The sequence below is a fragment of the Dasypus novemcinctus genome, chromosome X (genome assembly GCF_030445035.2).
Source record: "Dasypus novemcinctus isolate mDasNov1 chromosome X, mDasNov1.1.hap2, whole genome shotgun sequence".
In the NCBI taxonomy this organism is placed as follows: domain Eukaryota; kingdom Metazoa; phylum Chordata; class Mammalia; order Cingulata; family Dasypodidae; genus Dasypus; species Dasypus novemcinctus.
Window position 1 is genome coordinate 82,503,290 of NC_080704.1, and position 17,810 is coordinate 82,521,099.

At 39.5% G+C, this 17,810-nt stretch overlaps 1 long non-coding RNA gene across 1 annotated transcript in view; it reads left to right on the forward strand.

Moving 5' to 3' along the window:
* The window catches only part of LOC139438028 (uncharacterized), a 225,086-nt gene that overhangs the window by 178,349 nt on the left and 28,927 nt on the right, over nt 1–17,810 (forward strand). The window lies entirely within an intron of this gene.

The window sequence follows — 17,810 nt, forward strand, 5'->3', positions numbered from 1 at the left end:
CCCAAGCAGTTGTGAGAACCAGTAACTATCCTAGCTAACTATTCCCATTACCTCAACCTGTGTAACACAATGGATCAAAATCTATGATTATAAATCAAGGTTCAAAATTTCAATGTTCTATTGTTGAGAAAACATACCCATAAATCTTGTTGCCCAGGTTGTCCCATTCTACCTAGTCCTCGTTCCACCTGAGCATACACATCACCTTGCTAGATTTATGACCTGCACATATAGCTATGGAGACAGCATGACTCAGTGGTCAAGGAAGTAACTTGCTTCCATGGAAACAACATGCCTTTGTTTCCCACATTTCCCCCTTTTTGTTTTAGTCAGGGTGGCTGTGCCTATCTTAGGTTGCCCTCCTCTGAGAGTCTTACCTGTCATTGACTACCAGCCAAGTGCACTGACCATGGGGAACTCATTGCAAGGTTCTTGCAAGTACCAAATTATTGGCTTGTCCCATTGCATTCACATGGTGCAGTCTTCGGCAAACACCTTGTCCCAGGCAGGCAACAACAAGGAGCAACAAGATTAACACACACAGTACTATGGAAATGAGAAATCAAATCATTAAAGATATCCTTATCATCAGCTACATAAATCTGATTATGAGACATTTCCAATATCTTTTTCTGTAATTTTTCTATTTCTAATGACATATTACCCTTATGACCTATCAAATGATTTTTAATCTTTTCCCAGTCAAACATAGAATTATTATAGGCAAGCAGAGTAATACAAAAATTACTCTCATTCCAATCACATTTTAATCCTCTAAGTAAATTTAAATTATATACTTGATCTCCAAGATGTAAAGCTGCTGATTCTAGATCATTAACTCTACTGTTTAATTCTTTATCAATATGTTCTTGACTATGCCATAAGTCACTAGCATTCTTATGCCAATCATGCATGTATTGCTGAGTCTGCACAGTCTCATATAAGGCCACGGTAGCTGTAGCAGCAGCTGCAGTAACACAAATCAGTCCCAATATGCCAGCTATTAACAGTCCCACAAATCACTTTGAGCACTTCAGGATTTCTTGAGCCATATGGAACAGCAGTTGAGTCTCAGGTGATGACTGCCAAATTCAGTTCAGTCGCACTGGAATCCACACTCCCCACTGCCTTCGAGCCATTGTAATGAAATATCCATTCTGTAAAATATTCTCAAACAGGTATACAATGCCCCATTTTTATAAAATAGAGCATTCTTAGTTATAGTTTTCCAACCACAAACATATAAGTTTTCCAACCACAAACAATCTTACACACGATTGAAAATGATGAGTTTGATCTAAATGCAAATATTGACCATTCTTACTATTAGTCCGAATCCATTTATAGTAGGTGCTATTCCCAGAAAAACTTTCCATGAATTCTTTTGTAGGTTATGACTATTAGTGTCATTAGCCCAAGGGGTCGGTATCTATTTTCCTTTGTAATGTTAACAGTTCTGCCACAATAGCATAAGGAGAGGGCACACAGGCCCAAAGTCCATAGGCAGACACAAGCTGCAAGTTCACAGTTCCAGGATTTGTAAAGTTAATGTGATGCATGGCAGGAATTGCCACAGGTCTCAGTGAAGTATTTTAAACTCCAGCCATATTTCCACTTTCCCCCTTTTTGTTTTAGTAAAATAATGAATACAGTTCAGGTGTTTTTTTGTTGTATTACTCCCCGGAGCATTTGAATTGTGTATCTGAGGGTTCACTCTTCTCAAGAGCAGAAGGGATCTAATGTAACAGTCAATGGAGTAAGTATGAAGGAAGTTATGGGGGATGTCTATGAGCTGTTGGCAAATAACAGGCAGCCAGAACTGCTGGGCTAGGCATCACAAGGTTTGGTATTCACGATGTTTGTTTTTTCAGTGGAGCCACTTTGCCTTTTCTCAGGTTTTAGTGGTAGGGCCCTGGATCTTCACAAAGGCATCTGCTTTAAAAGTTCTAAAAGGGATGTTAGTGGGGTGGGTAGGGACATGACAGTCACCTGTTACTACTAGCAGGTATCCGAGATGTTTTTTTCATAGATCTGAGGGTGATTTACAACAGTTCATTATTTCTGTTTTGCTTTTAGTATTTGCAATACACCCCTGGATAGGGGTGGGAGTCTTCAGAATGACCAGACACTATTGGGTTAAATCTTTCACTTTTAGCAGGACCTCCTATGCTGTACACAATTGCTTTTTTATACTGTACTTTTGGCCTCCTTTCAGAATTGTGATTAAGACCCAAGGGGTACTTGTTTAGATTTGCCTTTGCCACAAACTCCACCCAAAGCCAATATTGGTGCTTGCCACATCCAATTCATAGGCTAAGTTAATGTCCACAATTTATTTTCCTTTTATTATTATTTAAAGCAGCTTGTTGGAGGTTTTCCTACTTCTGTGAAGGACTTTTCTCAATTAATACATATAATAGTTTTGATATTTGAGCTAAATGAGGGATGAAAGATTTTTAGTATTTTAACAATATTAAAAATTCTATTAATATGAGAAAACATTGTACTTTATTAGTTATGGCAGAAAGTATAGTTTTATCTTACCCAACTAAACAACATTTAAAAATTTGATGGAGCAGCAGGGACTTTGCAGTTTATTCCAATTGTTTGCCTAGTTTAGGCTTTTAAGATACTATTGTATCTGATGTTTCTTTTAATTCTGAAAAAAAAAAGGATTACTGGTTAATGTCATCAGTAGGGTTTCAGCTACAGATTTTTTCTACACAGCCAGGTTATTATCACCATGCCAGGAGAGATGGTTGGGCTATGCACACAGGCCTAAAAATCACTGTAAAAGTCTATTGTTGGGTTTTCCACAGATAGGGGAGTGCAGGCTGGCTTGACCTGTCTAAGAAGTCACTAAAGAAAGCTTTAACAAGTTTTAAAACAAAGTGATAGCAACACAGCTGGACATTAACTTCTTGCAAAAAACTAGCAGTATTTGGGATTGCAGCATACTACAGTATTGTTATTTTAACTTATGATAAGAGGTTGTTTTTGTGACACATACCTTTTTATAATAATTAAAACCATTATTAACCACATCGTACTTCTCTTTAATATTATGCTGAAATATTGGTAACTTTATACACTCTTAAACATTCATAGGAAACTTTTACTCATACAACTTTAATTAAGAGGGTTAAAGAAAAAAGTTTTTGTTAAGTTTATAACACTTTTAAACACCTTCTATTTAACTTATAAAATGAACTTAACTATTACTTTAATTTTTCTTTCAAGGTAAAAGAACAAATCTCTTATAATTAGTTTGGAATAAAAGGCTACTTTTCAGGATTTGATTTTGAGAATGCAGGTTTGAACGTTATGTTCTTTTAAAAGAGATAAAACTTCCTTTTTGGAACACCGAGGAAATGATGAGGTTAAAGTATAAGAAGCTATTTTGATAAAACAGACTTTCTTTGTATACTGATTATTGAGGATAAAAATTTTTACCAAAACAGATTAATGACTTGAGAAACTTTGAGAAAGAACAAAATTTTAACATTGCATTAGTATACTACTTGATACTAAGCCTTTTAAAATTTTATAGACTCATCAAATTTTATTTAACTTTAATCATAAAAATTTCTTTTCTACGAACCTTCTACACTTTAGTATTCACCTAGGTTTTGTTCCACACTCTATTCTTTCCCAATAATCAATCATTTTATCTTAGGACAAAATCATCTCCTGTTTCCTTAATAATAGAAACACATTCCATATAGCACACATATGAAGTTATCAAGCAAACTTCTTACAACATAATACCATCAACACTAAACAAGCTTGTTAAAATAATGAACTTTACTTCAAATACTTAGTAGCATGCAATATTAGAAACAGTCTCCTAGAAACAAGTTGTCAGGGGAGGCTGGCTGCTGCCAAGTTTTCCTGTTATAAAATTACCTTTTATTATTATTATTATTAATTCAGGTTTGTTTAATAATGACCTTTTGAATTAGCCATTTAAACACTTTAATTTAAACAATGCTTCATTAAATTTCTTATAATTATTTATAACCTTATAGACTATAATTATATTATTTTAAGACAAATTTTACCTTCACAGAACACATTTCTTTTCTTAAAGTTACCACAATACTTTCTATAACTTGCCTTTAAGTTCCAAGAGTTTGTGAAAATTAGCCATCCTACTTTAGGACAAAATACACCTTTTAGAAAAAACTTATTAAATTTTAGTCAGCATTCCCACAAACTTTTAACCTTTTTTAATATTCAATTAAGTTTTACATCCTTCATATTATCCTGTGAAGAAAAATAAGCTATTCATTTCAATCTAGGCAAGAAAAACTTTTTATAAAAAGACTTATAGTAATTTTGTTAATCAAGACTTACAATTTTTATCATTGTAGAGATCTTATGAACATTTAAACTTAAGTATTAATATAAGCACTTATTTAATTTTTGGCCATTTGACTAGAACTCTTTTTAAAATTTTTATTAATTTATATTACCATCTGAAGGTATCAAAATATACACTGACATAGAATGAACAGACAAACACAGAACAATCACAACACATTAACAGAAAGATACAGTTTACAATTAACTCATAATTCTTACTTCCTTGGTATAGCTGTTTTTAGGTTCTCCGTTATATCACATCTTAGATTTCCCTTTTTAAGATTTCTTTTGGAATCCATGTTGCCTGTAACATGCAAGCTTGTGCTTGGAAACATTTTTATTAGTCAGCAATCAATTAAGATAACTTGAGACAGACTGTTAACACACATTTTTGGATTATTACTCTGTAAGACTATACTGAGACTTGAAGTTCAGGAGTAAGCTATTGGTTTAAAACTGAAAGTTCCTTTTTAAACCTTGATAAAAATTTTTTTCTAATTTTATTATCTTGGTTAACTAGGCCCAATCAGAATTAGCATGGAAACATGGCTTAACTCTATTAACCCCCACTAGCCCACAGCTACATTGTCATATAGACAGCAGGGGGTTTGCAGTTGCTGCCAGAATAGTTTCCTTATCTTAGTTAACACTTTAACAGAGAGTTTTCTTACAAGCCTGATTTCACTAACAAGGACTTTCTTTAGTATTTTTACCTGTTTTAAATCTTTCAATAGTTTAAAAGTTTTTGGCTCAGGATAAAACTTGACACCCCCTTGCAAATTATTTGTATCTGGTGGTATCGCATGTAATGTAATGGGGAAAGCAGATAATTGTTTAACATAAGGCAAAGCATTGGCAACATCTGAAAACATTTCTAATCTAGGCTTAGTAACAGAAGGCAATTCAGTAGGTGCAGAGGGTTGTAGTGGATACACAGAAAGTATTTCATTTGGACACTTCACTGAGTTTTTGTTGATGAAAGTGTTAATATCAGGATGAGGGAAAAAACCTGATGGTTCCCCATTCACCTCAAGCTCCTGTTCTTGTTCCAATTTACTTTCTTTCATTTTAAATTTACTTATGGGCTTAGAAAATATAGTAATTTCATCTTTCTCTCCTTCTTCAGACTGTAAAGGACCTAAGGCTGCCACTATCTGGTGGCATAAGGCCCATACTGATATATGGAATGAATTCCCCTCTTTGATATCCTCTTTGTAAAGCTTTCATTACACATTTCCACTGTTTCAAATTTAAAACATTATGCCCCTGAGGCTGAAACCAAGCACAATACTTTTGTATTAAAGCAAACAATTCTATTAACTCAAAACTTTTTACAGGTGCTCCTCTAGCTTTCAACAAAGTTTTTAACACTTGCAAATATGCTTCTACACATCCCATTTGATTACCCCTTACCCTGATGACTTCACGGAAATGTTACTTACTTACTTAATCTGGATACTCGAGTCACTCTGCTTTGGACATCCCACACGACCCTCGATGAGGTCTTTTCCATGCTTCCCGATACTGATTTGGAAGCTTCACTAACTTCTTCGTGCCCCACATTGGGCACCAGATGTCAGAGTCAAGGACCGGAAGGGTATCAGGAATGAAAGACAAAGAGAGATTGGCATCAGGGGATCTGCGAGCATTGAAGCCTCAAGCTCATCAGACAAGTTTATTAATCTCAGGGCCTTCTTTATATACCCCAAGCAGTTGTGAGAACCAGCAACTATCCTAGCTAACTATTCCCATTACCTCAACCTGTGTAAAACAATGGATCAAAATCTATGATTATAAATCAATGTTCAAAATTTCAATGTTCTATTATATTGTTGAGAAAACATATCCATAAATCTTTTTTTTTAAAGATTTATTTATTTAAGCCCCCCCCTTCCCTGGTTGTCTGTTCTCTGTGTCTATTTGCTGCGTCTTGTTTCTTTGTCCACTTCTTGTTGTCACAGTGACACGGGAAGTGTGGGCGGTGCCATTCCTGGGCAGCCTGCACTTTCTTTTGTGCTGGGCAGCTCTCCTTACGGGCACACTCCTTGTGCGTGGGGCTCCCCTATGCGGGGGACACCCCTGCATGGCATGGCATACCTTGTGCGCATCAACACTGTGCATGGGCCAGCTCCACATGGATCAAGGAGGCCCAGGGTTTGAACCGTGGACCTCCCATATGGTAGACAGATGCCCTAACCACTGGACAAAGTCTGTTTCCCACATACCCATAAATCTTGTTGCCCAGGTTGTCCTGTTCTACCTAGTCCTCGTTCCACCTGAGTGTACACATCACCTTGCTAGATTTATGACCTGCACATATAGCTATGGAGACAGCATGACTCAGTGGTCAAGGAAGTAACTTGCTTCCATGGAAACAATATGCCTTTGTTTCCCACAACCTATTCCTCCTGAAAAATTAATTGGGCAAGGTCTGAGTAATTAGCTTATAAGTTTAAAAGAGTACTAGGATGGGAAGCAGCTGTGGCTCAATTGATTGGGTTCCCATCTACCATATTGGAGGCCCTGGGTTCACATCCCAGGCCTCCTTGTATAGGCAAGCTGGCCCACACAAGGAGAGCTGATGGTCTGTGCCCATAGAGAGCTGGTGCAGCAAGATGATTCAACAAAGGGAGACAAGCAGACACAGAAGAACACACAGCAAATGGACACAGAGAGCAGACAGCAAACAAGCCACAAGGAGAGAGAAATAAATAAATAATAAATCTTTTAAATAAAATGAGTGCTAGGGGGAGTGGATGTAGCTCAGTGGTTGAGCATCTGCTTCCCATGTACAAGGTTTTGGGTTCAATACCCTGTACCTCCCTAAAAAAACAAAAAAAAAGCACCAGAAGCTTGGTTTAATAACTTGGGACTCCAGGAGTATTTATTTACATATATTTGTTTATTTAATCTTTAGCAATTTGAATACAGTACTCTTAAGAATTTTCATTTGTTATTTTGACATTCCCATCTGGAGGTATGAAAATATACATTTGAACAAATGGACACACATAAAAATTTTGACACTCAAAGCAGAAACTTAAAGCTCACTAATTTAACTCAAAATTTTCACTCTTCTTGGTATTCTTTGTCTCTGGGTTTTCCATCATTTGATGCCTCTAGTTTTTATAGCTTTTAAGATCTCCTCTGGGACAAAGATGATTTGCTTATTTTTCTTAGCAAACAGCAGTGTTGCTTGCAATTTGTAAGCTTGTTCTTGGAAACACATAAAAATCTGGAGAAAAAGTTATATGTGCATGATTTGGTTAACAGGTTTTTAGAAAGGGAGATACATTCAGGAGGCTATGTCTTAATTATTTGATTTTACTTCAGTAGAAAAGCTCCTTTCTCTCTCATTCTAAGTTTCTTTTGGTTACCTCTCAGCTGTCCTTGTGGCTTTATAATGTCTTAAGAATGTTTCTCATCCCTTGAGGGATGAGCAAATAGTTCCTACCTTTTGTTCTGATAGTGCTCTAGTTGACTTTGGTGCATTAGAGTTTTGAATATTGCTGTTTGCCTTTTTTTAACTTTATTTTTATATGCTTTTTTATTTTTTAAAAAGATACTTAGATTACATAAATGTTATATCAAAATATAGGGGATTCCCATATGCCTCACTCCTAGTCCTCCCATATTCTCCCTCATTAACAAAATCCCTTGTGTGGTACATTTGTTACAATTGATGAACACATTTCACATTTTGGAGCATTGTCTCTAAACCCCAGCTTTTCTCAATTTGGGTTTTATGGAAAGCTGAGGGACTTTCCCTAGGTTCCTGCATGGCTTCACTTATTAAAATTCAATTACATGTCGATGCAATTATGCTCTTAATTGTCTCTATAGAGTGGGGGTATTAGTTTCTCAGTTATCGAAGTCTGACATTGGAATGAGGTAAAGCAGGTACATAACTTCTTCATCTATTCCTGGAGGCACTTCCTCTAGAAGTAAAAATATCACCAGCTCAGTTGCTGATTTTGAGTCATTGTGGCTGAGTTGAAATAAAGGGTCCTTCTCTATGGAATCACACTTCAGCCATTTTCCTCCTTATTTTAAGTTATATTGAGGCCAAACTTTATTACAGGGAAAAAAACCTCTTTACTTCTCTTTCATAGGCTCATGACTAAAATTTTTCCAGTGTTTGAAACTACAGATTAAAGGGCTACGTTTTGGAATGGTAGTAGAACTAGAATTTCACATTTAAAAAATTTTAGAAACCAGTAACCAATTAGAAATACTTGAGCAATACAAATTCAGTAAAACACTAATTTAGCAGTTCAAACAGACAATTAACACTTACTAAGTAACACACCATTAAAGACACAACACTAACTACATTTCATTAAATACCAGTTAATTGTGGGATTACTTATTACTCAACAGACAGACTCAAGGTGGGGACCTAAACCCTAGTCAGAATGGTACCCCCAAAACCAGGATAAGATGGGGGAGTGCTGAGCAAGGACAATCATTATGGAAGTAGGACATAGGCCTCAAAAGACTACATTCAACTAGAACCACTAAACTAACTTGTCAGACTACTTCTACCTTAGTGATCCTCTCACCCAGTCAGGTGTCCAGGTAGGAAAAACCTGATTGCTGAGCTTTTAGACCAAGAGGGTCTACTGGCCACAAAAATCTTGATTATTGTGCTTATCTCTCTCCACCATGCTCCAGAACCTCTGGCAGTAAAATTCCTTACTCTTCAGGACCCCTTTGTCCCTGTTCCCATCTGAACCACCAATTGTTACTGAGCAAAAGTGAGTTCTTGCCTGATTCACTTCATTAATGACCAATTCTTGAGACATGGGGTTTCAGAGAAAGAGTTTATTTCCTTGCACATAGCAAAGGAGGACAGTGGCCTCATGACCCAAAAACAGCTCAGTTTTGAGAAGTTTAGGGTTTTTATGGATTCAAACAGAGTAGAGTGGAGTCATTACCATCACAATAGTAAGTATACACAAGGGTGAGATTGGTTTGGTATAGCCATAAGCAATTGTGAGACCAGCTTAGGATAATCATCAAAATAACAAGTATACACAAGTTTGAGGCCAGTCTGGAGTAACCATAAAGAGGAGTGAGATCCCTAGCTAGATTTTAACATTTGACTACTCTAAGATATACTAGATATGAGGGGGAAAGTATTTGCATAACAATTCAGTAATCACAGTCATTTGTTAATTCTTCACTTTTGCTTACATTCTCTTGATATCTGATTTATAGGACACACTCCAATAGAACCTGACTAGGCTGATGGCTGAATTTCAAAATAGGGGCTGGGCCATTGTCCCTCATAAGGTACAGGGCCCAGTCACTTCAGTCAAATTCTTGGACATTACTTTGTCCTCTGAGGATAGAGAAATCCAAAAGAAGGCGTTTAACAGCAACTCCTTCTTTTGAAGGTTCCCCAGAAGCTCAAACAGACCCAACACCTGATGGGTCACTTCAAGATCTGGAGACAGCATATGTCACTCCTATTTCTCCTTTTGTGACCAATTAATGGAGTCACCTGAAAATCCACCACCTTAACATAGGTATACTGACAGCAGCAAGCCCTTCAACTAGTCTAATTAATTGGTCATAAACTTGCCCTTCCTCTGGTAATGCCCTTCACAGTCTTCCAAATTATCACCCTGACTTCTGAAGAATTTGCTTTTTAGAGCTTAGGGACCAAGAATCCCACCAAATAGCTATGTATAGGGTTTGTTTGTTTTTTTTTTTTATTCAATGGCTGCTTAACACAGCCTCTTGCTATACATCCTTGTAATGCCAACTTCTGGCAGTGCATTCAGCATTGTAGAGACTGAGGTCATGCTGGGCTGCCAGTGAGTGGGGCTTAGATCTCCAGTGCCCATTATACCCTGGGTCAAGGAGACTTCACCCTTGTGGTTTGACATGAATACTGAGTTCTCTCTGATAGGATGGAAATTGTACATTCAGGAAAGTGCTAAACTTGACAAAAGGGCCTTTACAAACTGAAAGAGAAACTGGCTTCCCCTATACTCACCCCCTTACCCATATGCAGTGAGGTGTCTCCAGTGTTACTGCATTGCCGCTACTTCAAGCCAAATGGGGAGCCCCTTGGGCCCAACTGTCTGAGACAGAAAGGAAGTTAGTATATTTTAATGATAGCTGAACCACCACCACAAGTTATGGAATTCTCTGGAGGGCAATGGCATTTCACCCAGCCACAGACATGTACAAGTACAGTGCCTAAGGTTCCTCCCTACTGACTCAATTAGAGGCCTTCAACCTAACTGTTCAGGACACAAAAATGTGGGGAGTTAAAGAGATGGATCTATTCACTGAGTACTAGGATACAGCCAATGCACTGACAGCATTGTCTGGCCAATGGAAATGAGATGACTTTCTTATCCGATATTGTGTGCTGTGGGGGTGTGCCATTTGGCAACAATTGGTAAGCTGTCCTTTGCCTATATGGGTGACCTATATTTCATCCCATACTGGAGTAAATACCCCATAGGCCCAATTTAATGACCAAACAGAACAGCATCATACAAATTTTGAGGTTGAAATCGTGGGTCTGCCTGTGTAACACAGAGCTTCTTGCCAAAACTGATTTCTGACCATACCTGTGCCCCTTGCTAAATGGGCATGCAAAAACTCAGGACACCAAGGCTATAGTGCCTTATTGGAGTGGGTTCACACTTGAGGCCTTCCCATTAATCCCATCTTGTTCAAAAATTGTACTACTCCAATGTGACCTATGAATTCAACCCAGACATTGGCACTTGACCTGAAATGGTACTATCCCTAAAAGGGATTTACCCCACCATTGATGCCAGTTTCATTACATAGAATCTCCCACAATTTGCTGGGGCCATGCCTGTGCCCTTCCTATCATAGACACTGGTCTTCTGCAGCCCTGTCTCACTAGATATGCCACTACTGAGATGACCATTCAGGGCCTCACCAAAGCTATGTTAACACCCTGTGGAGTCCCATATGTGATTGACCCTGATCAGTACCCTCATTTTACAACCTAAACAGGTCATGTATAGGCCTTAAAATGGAATTTTCATCTCCAAGGCAGGGGGTTAATTGAGAGATATAGTGGGCCCCTTAAATAAATGATTTTCTAACTACAGATCTATAAATGGACCTCAAGTTGTGTACTACTGTTTTTTAAAGATTTATTTTTATTTATTTCTCTCCCCTCCCCCCCAGTTATCTGTTCTCTGTGTCTATTTGCTGTGTGTTCTTTTTGTTCACTTCTGTTATTGTCAGTGGCATGGGAATCTGTATCTCTTTTAGTTGAGTCATCTTGCTGCGTCAGTTCTCCGTGTGTGTGGCACCATTCCTGGGCAGGCTGCACTTTCTTTTGCCCTGGGTGGCTCTCCTTACACGGCGTACACCTTGTGCGTGAGGCTCCCCTATGCGGGGACACCCCTGCATGACATGGCACTCCTTGCATGCATCAGCACTGCACATGGGCCAGCTCCACATGGGTCAAGGAGGCCCGGGGTTTGAACTGTGGATGTCCCATGTGGTAGACAGATGCCCTAACCACTGGGCCAAGTCCACTTTCCTAGTTGTGTACTACTGTTGACTGAGACATTGGTCTCTCCAAAATCCAGCCCCTTAGGGACACATACTTCAATGCAACATGGACACTCTAATTCCCTTTATTAGTAATAAAAGGAGATAGCACTAAGTTCCATACACTTTTAAGACAACTTCACCATGTGGCCTATCAATGACAGTTTAACCTATATTCATGAATTTTCAACGCTTCTCCATATACAAAGAGTTAGAGGCCAGTTCAAAGGAAGATTATGAGTTTTGAACCCTTAACTTGAGAAATTCATGCTGTTGCACCAACCTGCTTTTTTTTTTTTAATTTAAAGATTTATTTATTTATTTAATTTCCCTCCCTCCCCTGGTTGTCTGTTCTTGGTGTCTATTTGCTGCGTCTTGTTTCTTTGTCCGCTTCTGTTGTAGTCAGCGGCAGGGGAAGTGTGGGCGGCGCCATTCTTGGGCAGGCTGCTCTTTCTTTTCACGCTGGGCGGCTTTCCTCACGGGCGCACTCCTTGCACGTGGGGCTCCCCCACGCGGGGGACACCCTTGCGTGGCAGGGCACTCCTTGAGCGCATCAACACTGCGTATGGCCAGCTCCACACGGGTCAAGGAGGCCCGGGGTTTGAACCGCGGACCTCCCATATGGTAGACGGACGCCCTAACCACTGGGCCAAAGTCCGTTTCCCCAACCTGCTTTTTATTGGACCTCCAACATATCCTTCTAAATAAAGCAGAGGCCCTAGATACAAGGACTGGCTTTTTAAACTATGCCACCCTCCCCACTCTGATCTCTTTAAAGGCTGTCTTACTTTGCCACAGGGTTTCCATTCCAAGTACCAGATATGGGATGTTTTTTTATAATGGATATTTTATTTGTGGTAAAAGTTTACAGCTCCAAGGCTGTGAAATGTCCAAATCAATGTATCAGCAGAGATGTTTTCTCAGAGGTCCTGCCACATGGTGGAGAAAGATGGCCTCTGATCTCTGTCAAAGTACCTGGTTTCCCCTCCAGAGTCTGTCTCCCAGAGCTTACCTGTCAGCAACAAGTCATGGGGCATGTCTCTTTCTGGGCCTTTTCTCTCAGGCTCATGGGAATTCTGTTTTCATGCAGTTCTTTCTCTTCCCTGGCAGGATCAAAATTGGCAGCTTCTTTTTTCTCTCTGTGCTTTGTTCTGTGTCTCCACTAATATCAGACCCAGCAAGATGGCAGAGACCCATGCTGCCTCACACCTCACTGATGGAGTACAGTGGAAAGGCCCCACAACCACAGGAATAGATTAACTCAAAAACATAACATTTTTCTTTTTGGGATTCATAAAACAACTTTAAACTCTCACACTCTACCCTCTGCAACCCAAAAAGACATGTTCACTCCATAAGCAAAATATATTCTTTACATCACAATATTTCAGAAATCCTAAATCATTTCAGTAGAATTCTAGGTACAAAATCTCATAAAAGTCAGTAATAACATTACTGGAAAGCTTTGGTTTCTGGGCTTCTAGTTCTTGGCTTATGCCACATAAATGAATTTAAGGGCATGTCATAGGGTAGGTGTGATGGTTAGGCTAATGTGTGAACTCTGCCAGGTAATTGTGCCCAGTTGTTTGGTCATGGGAGCACTGGGATCATTGTAATACAAGGACACTTATGGGCTTAGTCATCAGTGAGTTTAATGCATAGATGGCTGATTACATCTACATCAACCAGGGAGATTGTCATCAGCAATGAGTGATGCTTTATCCAATCAGTTGAATGCCTTAAAAGGGGAAGTGAGTTCACTATTCAGAAAGAATTTCCCAGCTCATCTTTGGACAGCGAATATCTCCCAGAAATTCAAGGACCTTCACTGGACTTTCATTGGAGCTCCTCGTTTGCAGCCTGCCTGCAGAACCTGGAATTGTGCACCCCCATGGTCATGCAAGAGACTCTTATAAAATCTCACACTATTTGTGGATATCTCCTGTTGATTCTGTTTTCATAGAGAACCCTGTGTAGCTTGGTACTGAGATTGGGGTGGTTCTTGAGGAACAGAATTTTAAACATGGGAAATCTGAGGTGTTTCTGGGAGTTATGCAGTAGATTCTGTACTCTAAATGGACTCAAGAGGACTAATGACTCCCTTTCCAGTAATGAAGAGGTCACTAACAGTCCATGGTGTCAGTTTGCAACAGAGATATGCTTATAAGAAGCAAGGATTGGGATGAGAGTGTTTTTAACACCTTAACAGAGTTTTATGGAGGAAGAAGTTATAGGGATGTTGGCTGGCTCCCCCTAGATACTCTGGATACAGTTACAAAAGAAAGAGATGAACTAAATTCTTAAAATTTGCAACATAAATGCCACATGAATGGTGTGTAAGTTTCTATGTTTGCTCTGAAAGAAAATCTTGTCTTCTGCAGCCACAGGCTTGAGATATCTGAGAACCAAACACAGACTCTCATTGTATGAGTAGCAGAGTTACAAAGGAGACTAAAATCTCAGCCCCACAAGTGTTCTTTTGTTAAAGTGAAGGCATTCATTGGAAAGGAGTAGAACCCAGAGAATTGGGATGGAGACATATGGGATGATGATAATATTGCTGGGGACATTGGAACCCTAAATTCTGCTGAGACTTTACCAGATAAACCTGCAATGGCCTGTGCTGTGGAGACCATACATTGTCAATCTTGTATCACCCAGCCTCCAACCTGCCCCAGGGGAGTCCAGAACTCCTTCAAGCCCTGAGGTGGGTAACCGGCAAAATAAGTCTGCACTGCCCAGCCTCTGGCCTGCCCCTGTGAGTCAGGACCTACTCCCAGCCCTGAAGCATTTACAAGCCAAACTCCAGCATGCACGTCCCAGCCTCTGGCCTGCCCTGAGGAATCTGCCTTCCAAGCCCTGCCTGAAGAGATTAATCCTGTCTCTCCATGAGGAAGTTTGTTATACTCTGAAAGAACTGCATGAGTTTTTCAACGTATATAAACAGAAATCAGGGGAATATGTGTGGGAATGGGTACTAAGGGTATGGTATAATGGTATAATGGTGGAAGGAATATAAAGTTGGATCATTATGATATAATGATGGAAGGAATATAAAGTTTAATTTATTGATATGGATCCACTAAGCAGAAATTCTGGATTCGCTGCTGTAGCTCAAGGGGTTAGAAAGGGCTCTAACAGATTATTCAGGTGGCTGACTGAAACAGGGACCAAAAGATGGTCTAGCATGTCTGAGCTTGAGATGCCCTGTCACTAAAATCAATGGAAAATTGTAACAACCTATTCCAAGCAGGACTAACAATGACCCAGTATCTTCAGGAATGAAGGTTTGGGTCAACCCATCAGGCAAAGAACCATGACCAGCTGAAATGCTTGCTGAGGGTAATGGGAACATGGAATGGATAGTGGAAGAAGGTAGTGATAAATATGAACTTTGACCATGTGATCAGTTACAAAAACAAGAACTGTAATAATCATGAATCTTTCTTCCTTGTTTCTTTTCTTTTCTTTTTTTAATTCATTTTTTAAAATATTACATTAAAAAAATATGAGGTCCCCATTCACGCCCATCCACCCTACTCCACCACTCCCCCCACAGCAACACGCTCCCCCATCATGATGACACATTCATTGCATTTGGTAAGTACAACTCTGGGTATCATTGCACCTCATGGTCAGTGGTCCACATGATAGCTCATACTCTCCCATGTTCCATTCAGTGGACCATGGGAGGATCTACAATGTCTGGTAATTGTCCCTGCGGCACCACCCAGGACAACTCCAAGTCAAGGAAACGCCTCCACATCTCATCTCTTCCCCATTCCCCACACCCAACAGCCACCATGGCCACTTTTCCCACACCAATGTCACATTTTCTTGAATTCTAACCACAATAGTTCATGAATAGAATATCAGTAAGTCCACTCTAATCATTACTGTATTCCTCCTTCCTGTATACCTTGGATTAGTTGTGTCCATTCCACATCTATGTCAAGAGGGGGCTTAGATTACACTTGGATACTGGATGCAATCCTCCTGCTTTCAGATATAAGCACTCTTGGATCCATGGTGTGGTGGTTGACATTCTTCAACTCCATGTTAGCTGAGTGGGGTAAGTCCAATTAACCAGAGTGTAGGAGCTGAAGTCTGTTGAGGCTCAGGGCCTGGCTATCATATTGTCAGTCCAGAGATTCAAATCCCCTAGATATATCTTAAACCCCAGCACCAACTACAATTCCAGTAAAGTAACAAGAAAGGCTTGTGAAAAGAGATCACATCTGAGTCCAGCTCCATCACGCAGAAACACCAACTCCAAAGAAGGGCCAACTGACATGGCACTGAACTCCATCTGCCATGACTATAAAACATGTGGGTCTCTTTAGCCCTCAAAAGAACCAATACCTGGGTTTGTATCTACTTTATCTGTCTCTGGGACTCTGCTCAGGTGTGCATAAGGGCAATCCTTCTGACAACCTCCAGACTCTTTTTAGAGACTCATAGCCATATAAACTCATTTGTCCTTTCCATTTCCCCCTTGATTTAGGTTAAAAAGCATTTTTAACTACTGTTATTATATGTAGACAGGGAAATTCTGCTGGTCCACATTGAACCTTTAATTCAAGGTCATTTTCTAGTTATGTCATCAGCTGGTATTTGGTAGTGATCCCTCGGAGCCAGTGAGGATCATCCCCGGGTGTCATGTCCCACGCTGGGGGGAAGGCAGTGCATTTACATGCTGAGTTTGGCTTTGAGACTGGCCACATTTGAGTAACATGGAGGCTGTCAGGAGAGAACTCTTAGGCACAGTTCTGCTCTAGGCCTTGTTCTTATTTTAGGCTTATCAGCTCACAAGCATAGTCATTAGTATCAGGGGCACACTGTTGGACCCTCATTACTTCCTGGTCCTTGCTGTTGCACCCAGGAGACTGCCGCTGCTCCCCTAGGGACCATGATAGAGCCCCCCCGGCCAGGAACCCAGCACCTCCCCCCCCAGCTGTTGTTTTTAATTTTTTCCACTATGAGTATATCCAAACATTTCCATGCACCCTGGACACTTGCCCTGTATAACTCCCTGTCAACCATATGTCCCCTGTCAATAACATCCCATACCAGTATTCCTCTGCTGCCATTGTTGAAACACTCTGTGATCCAAAACTTCCTGAAAAGTGAAGCCCAATATAATGCCATATTCCCTTAATACTAAAATGGAATATAGCAATGAGTTTAAAGGTTAGATATAGAATACATATTGATTTGGAAAAATTCTACATCCTGTCATTTTCTTTCCTTTTTTCCTAATTATTAAGCTTCTCTTCACAAGAGCTATAGATCATAGTAATTCATATATACAATATACAGTACTCCCACATATCCAAAATAAAACATTTTCCCTTCCACAGCAATATCTTTTAAAATATTCATACCATATTTACTGAAACTGATATACAGATATTGAACAATAGCTTTCAAACAAGGTAACATTTGTGTTTACATTGTGGTTTATACTTTAGGCTATACAATTTTCTAAATTTTTAGTTATCCTATGTTTTACATTATGATTTATATTATTAGTCTGTCAGCCCCAATATGTTTTTGGTGTAATATTACATGTTTTATATCCATCCTTGCATACCCTTGTGAAACACTTCTATTGCCCTCACAGTTACATTGGTTCCATCTATTCAATATCTATTTCCCCCTCCCCTTGGGACCCACAGTGACAGTCAATCTTCATTTCTTGAGGAGCCATATTCAGAGATACTTGCAACAGTGTTGAGGACTTGACTTGCTGAACTGCCCTAATTCCCTGGGAGCCACCATTTCTCTTGAGAGATACATTTCCCTCTATTTAATGGCATTAGTCCTCCCCCGGATGTGGGTGTACCTTCACTCTCATTATATGGGTCTCTACCCAATGGTATAACCCA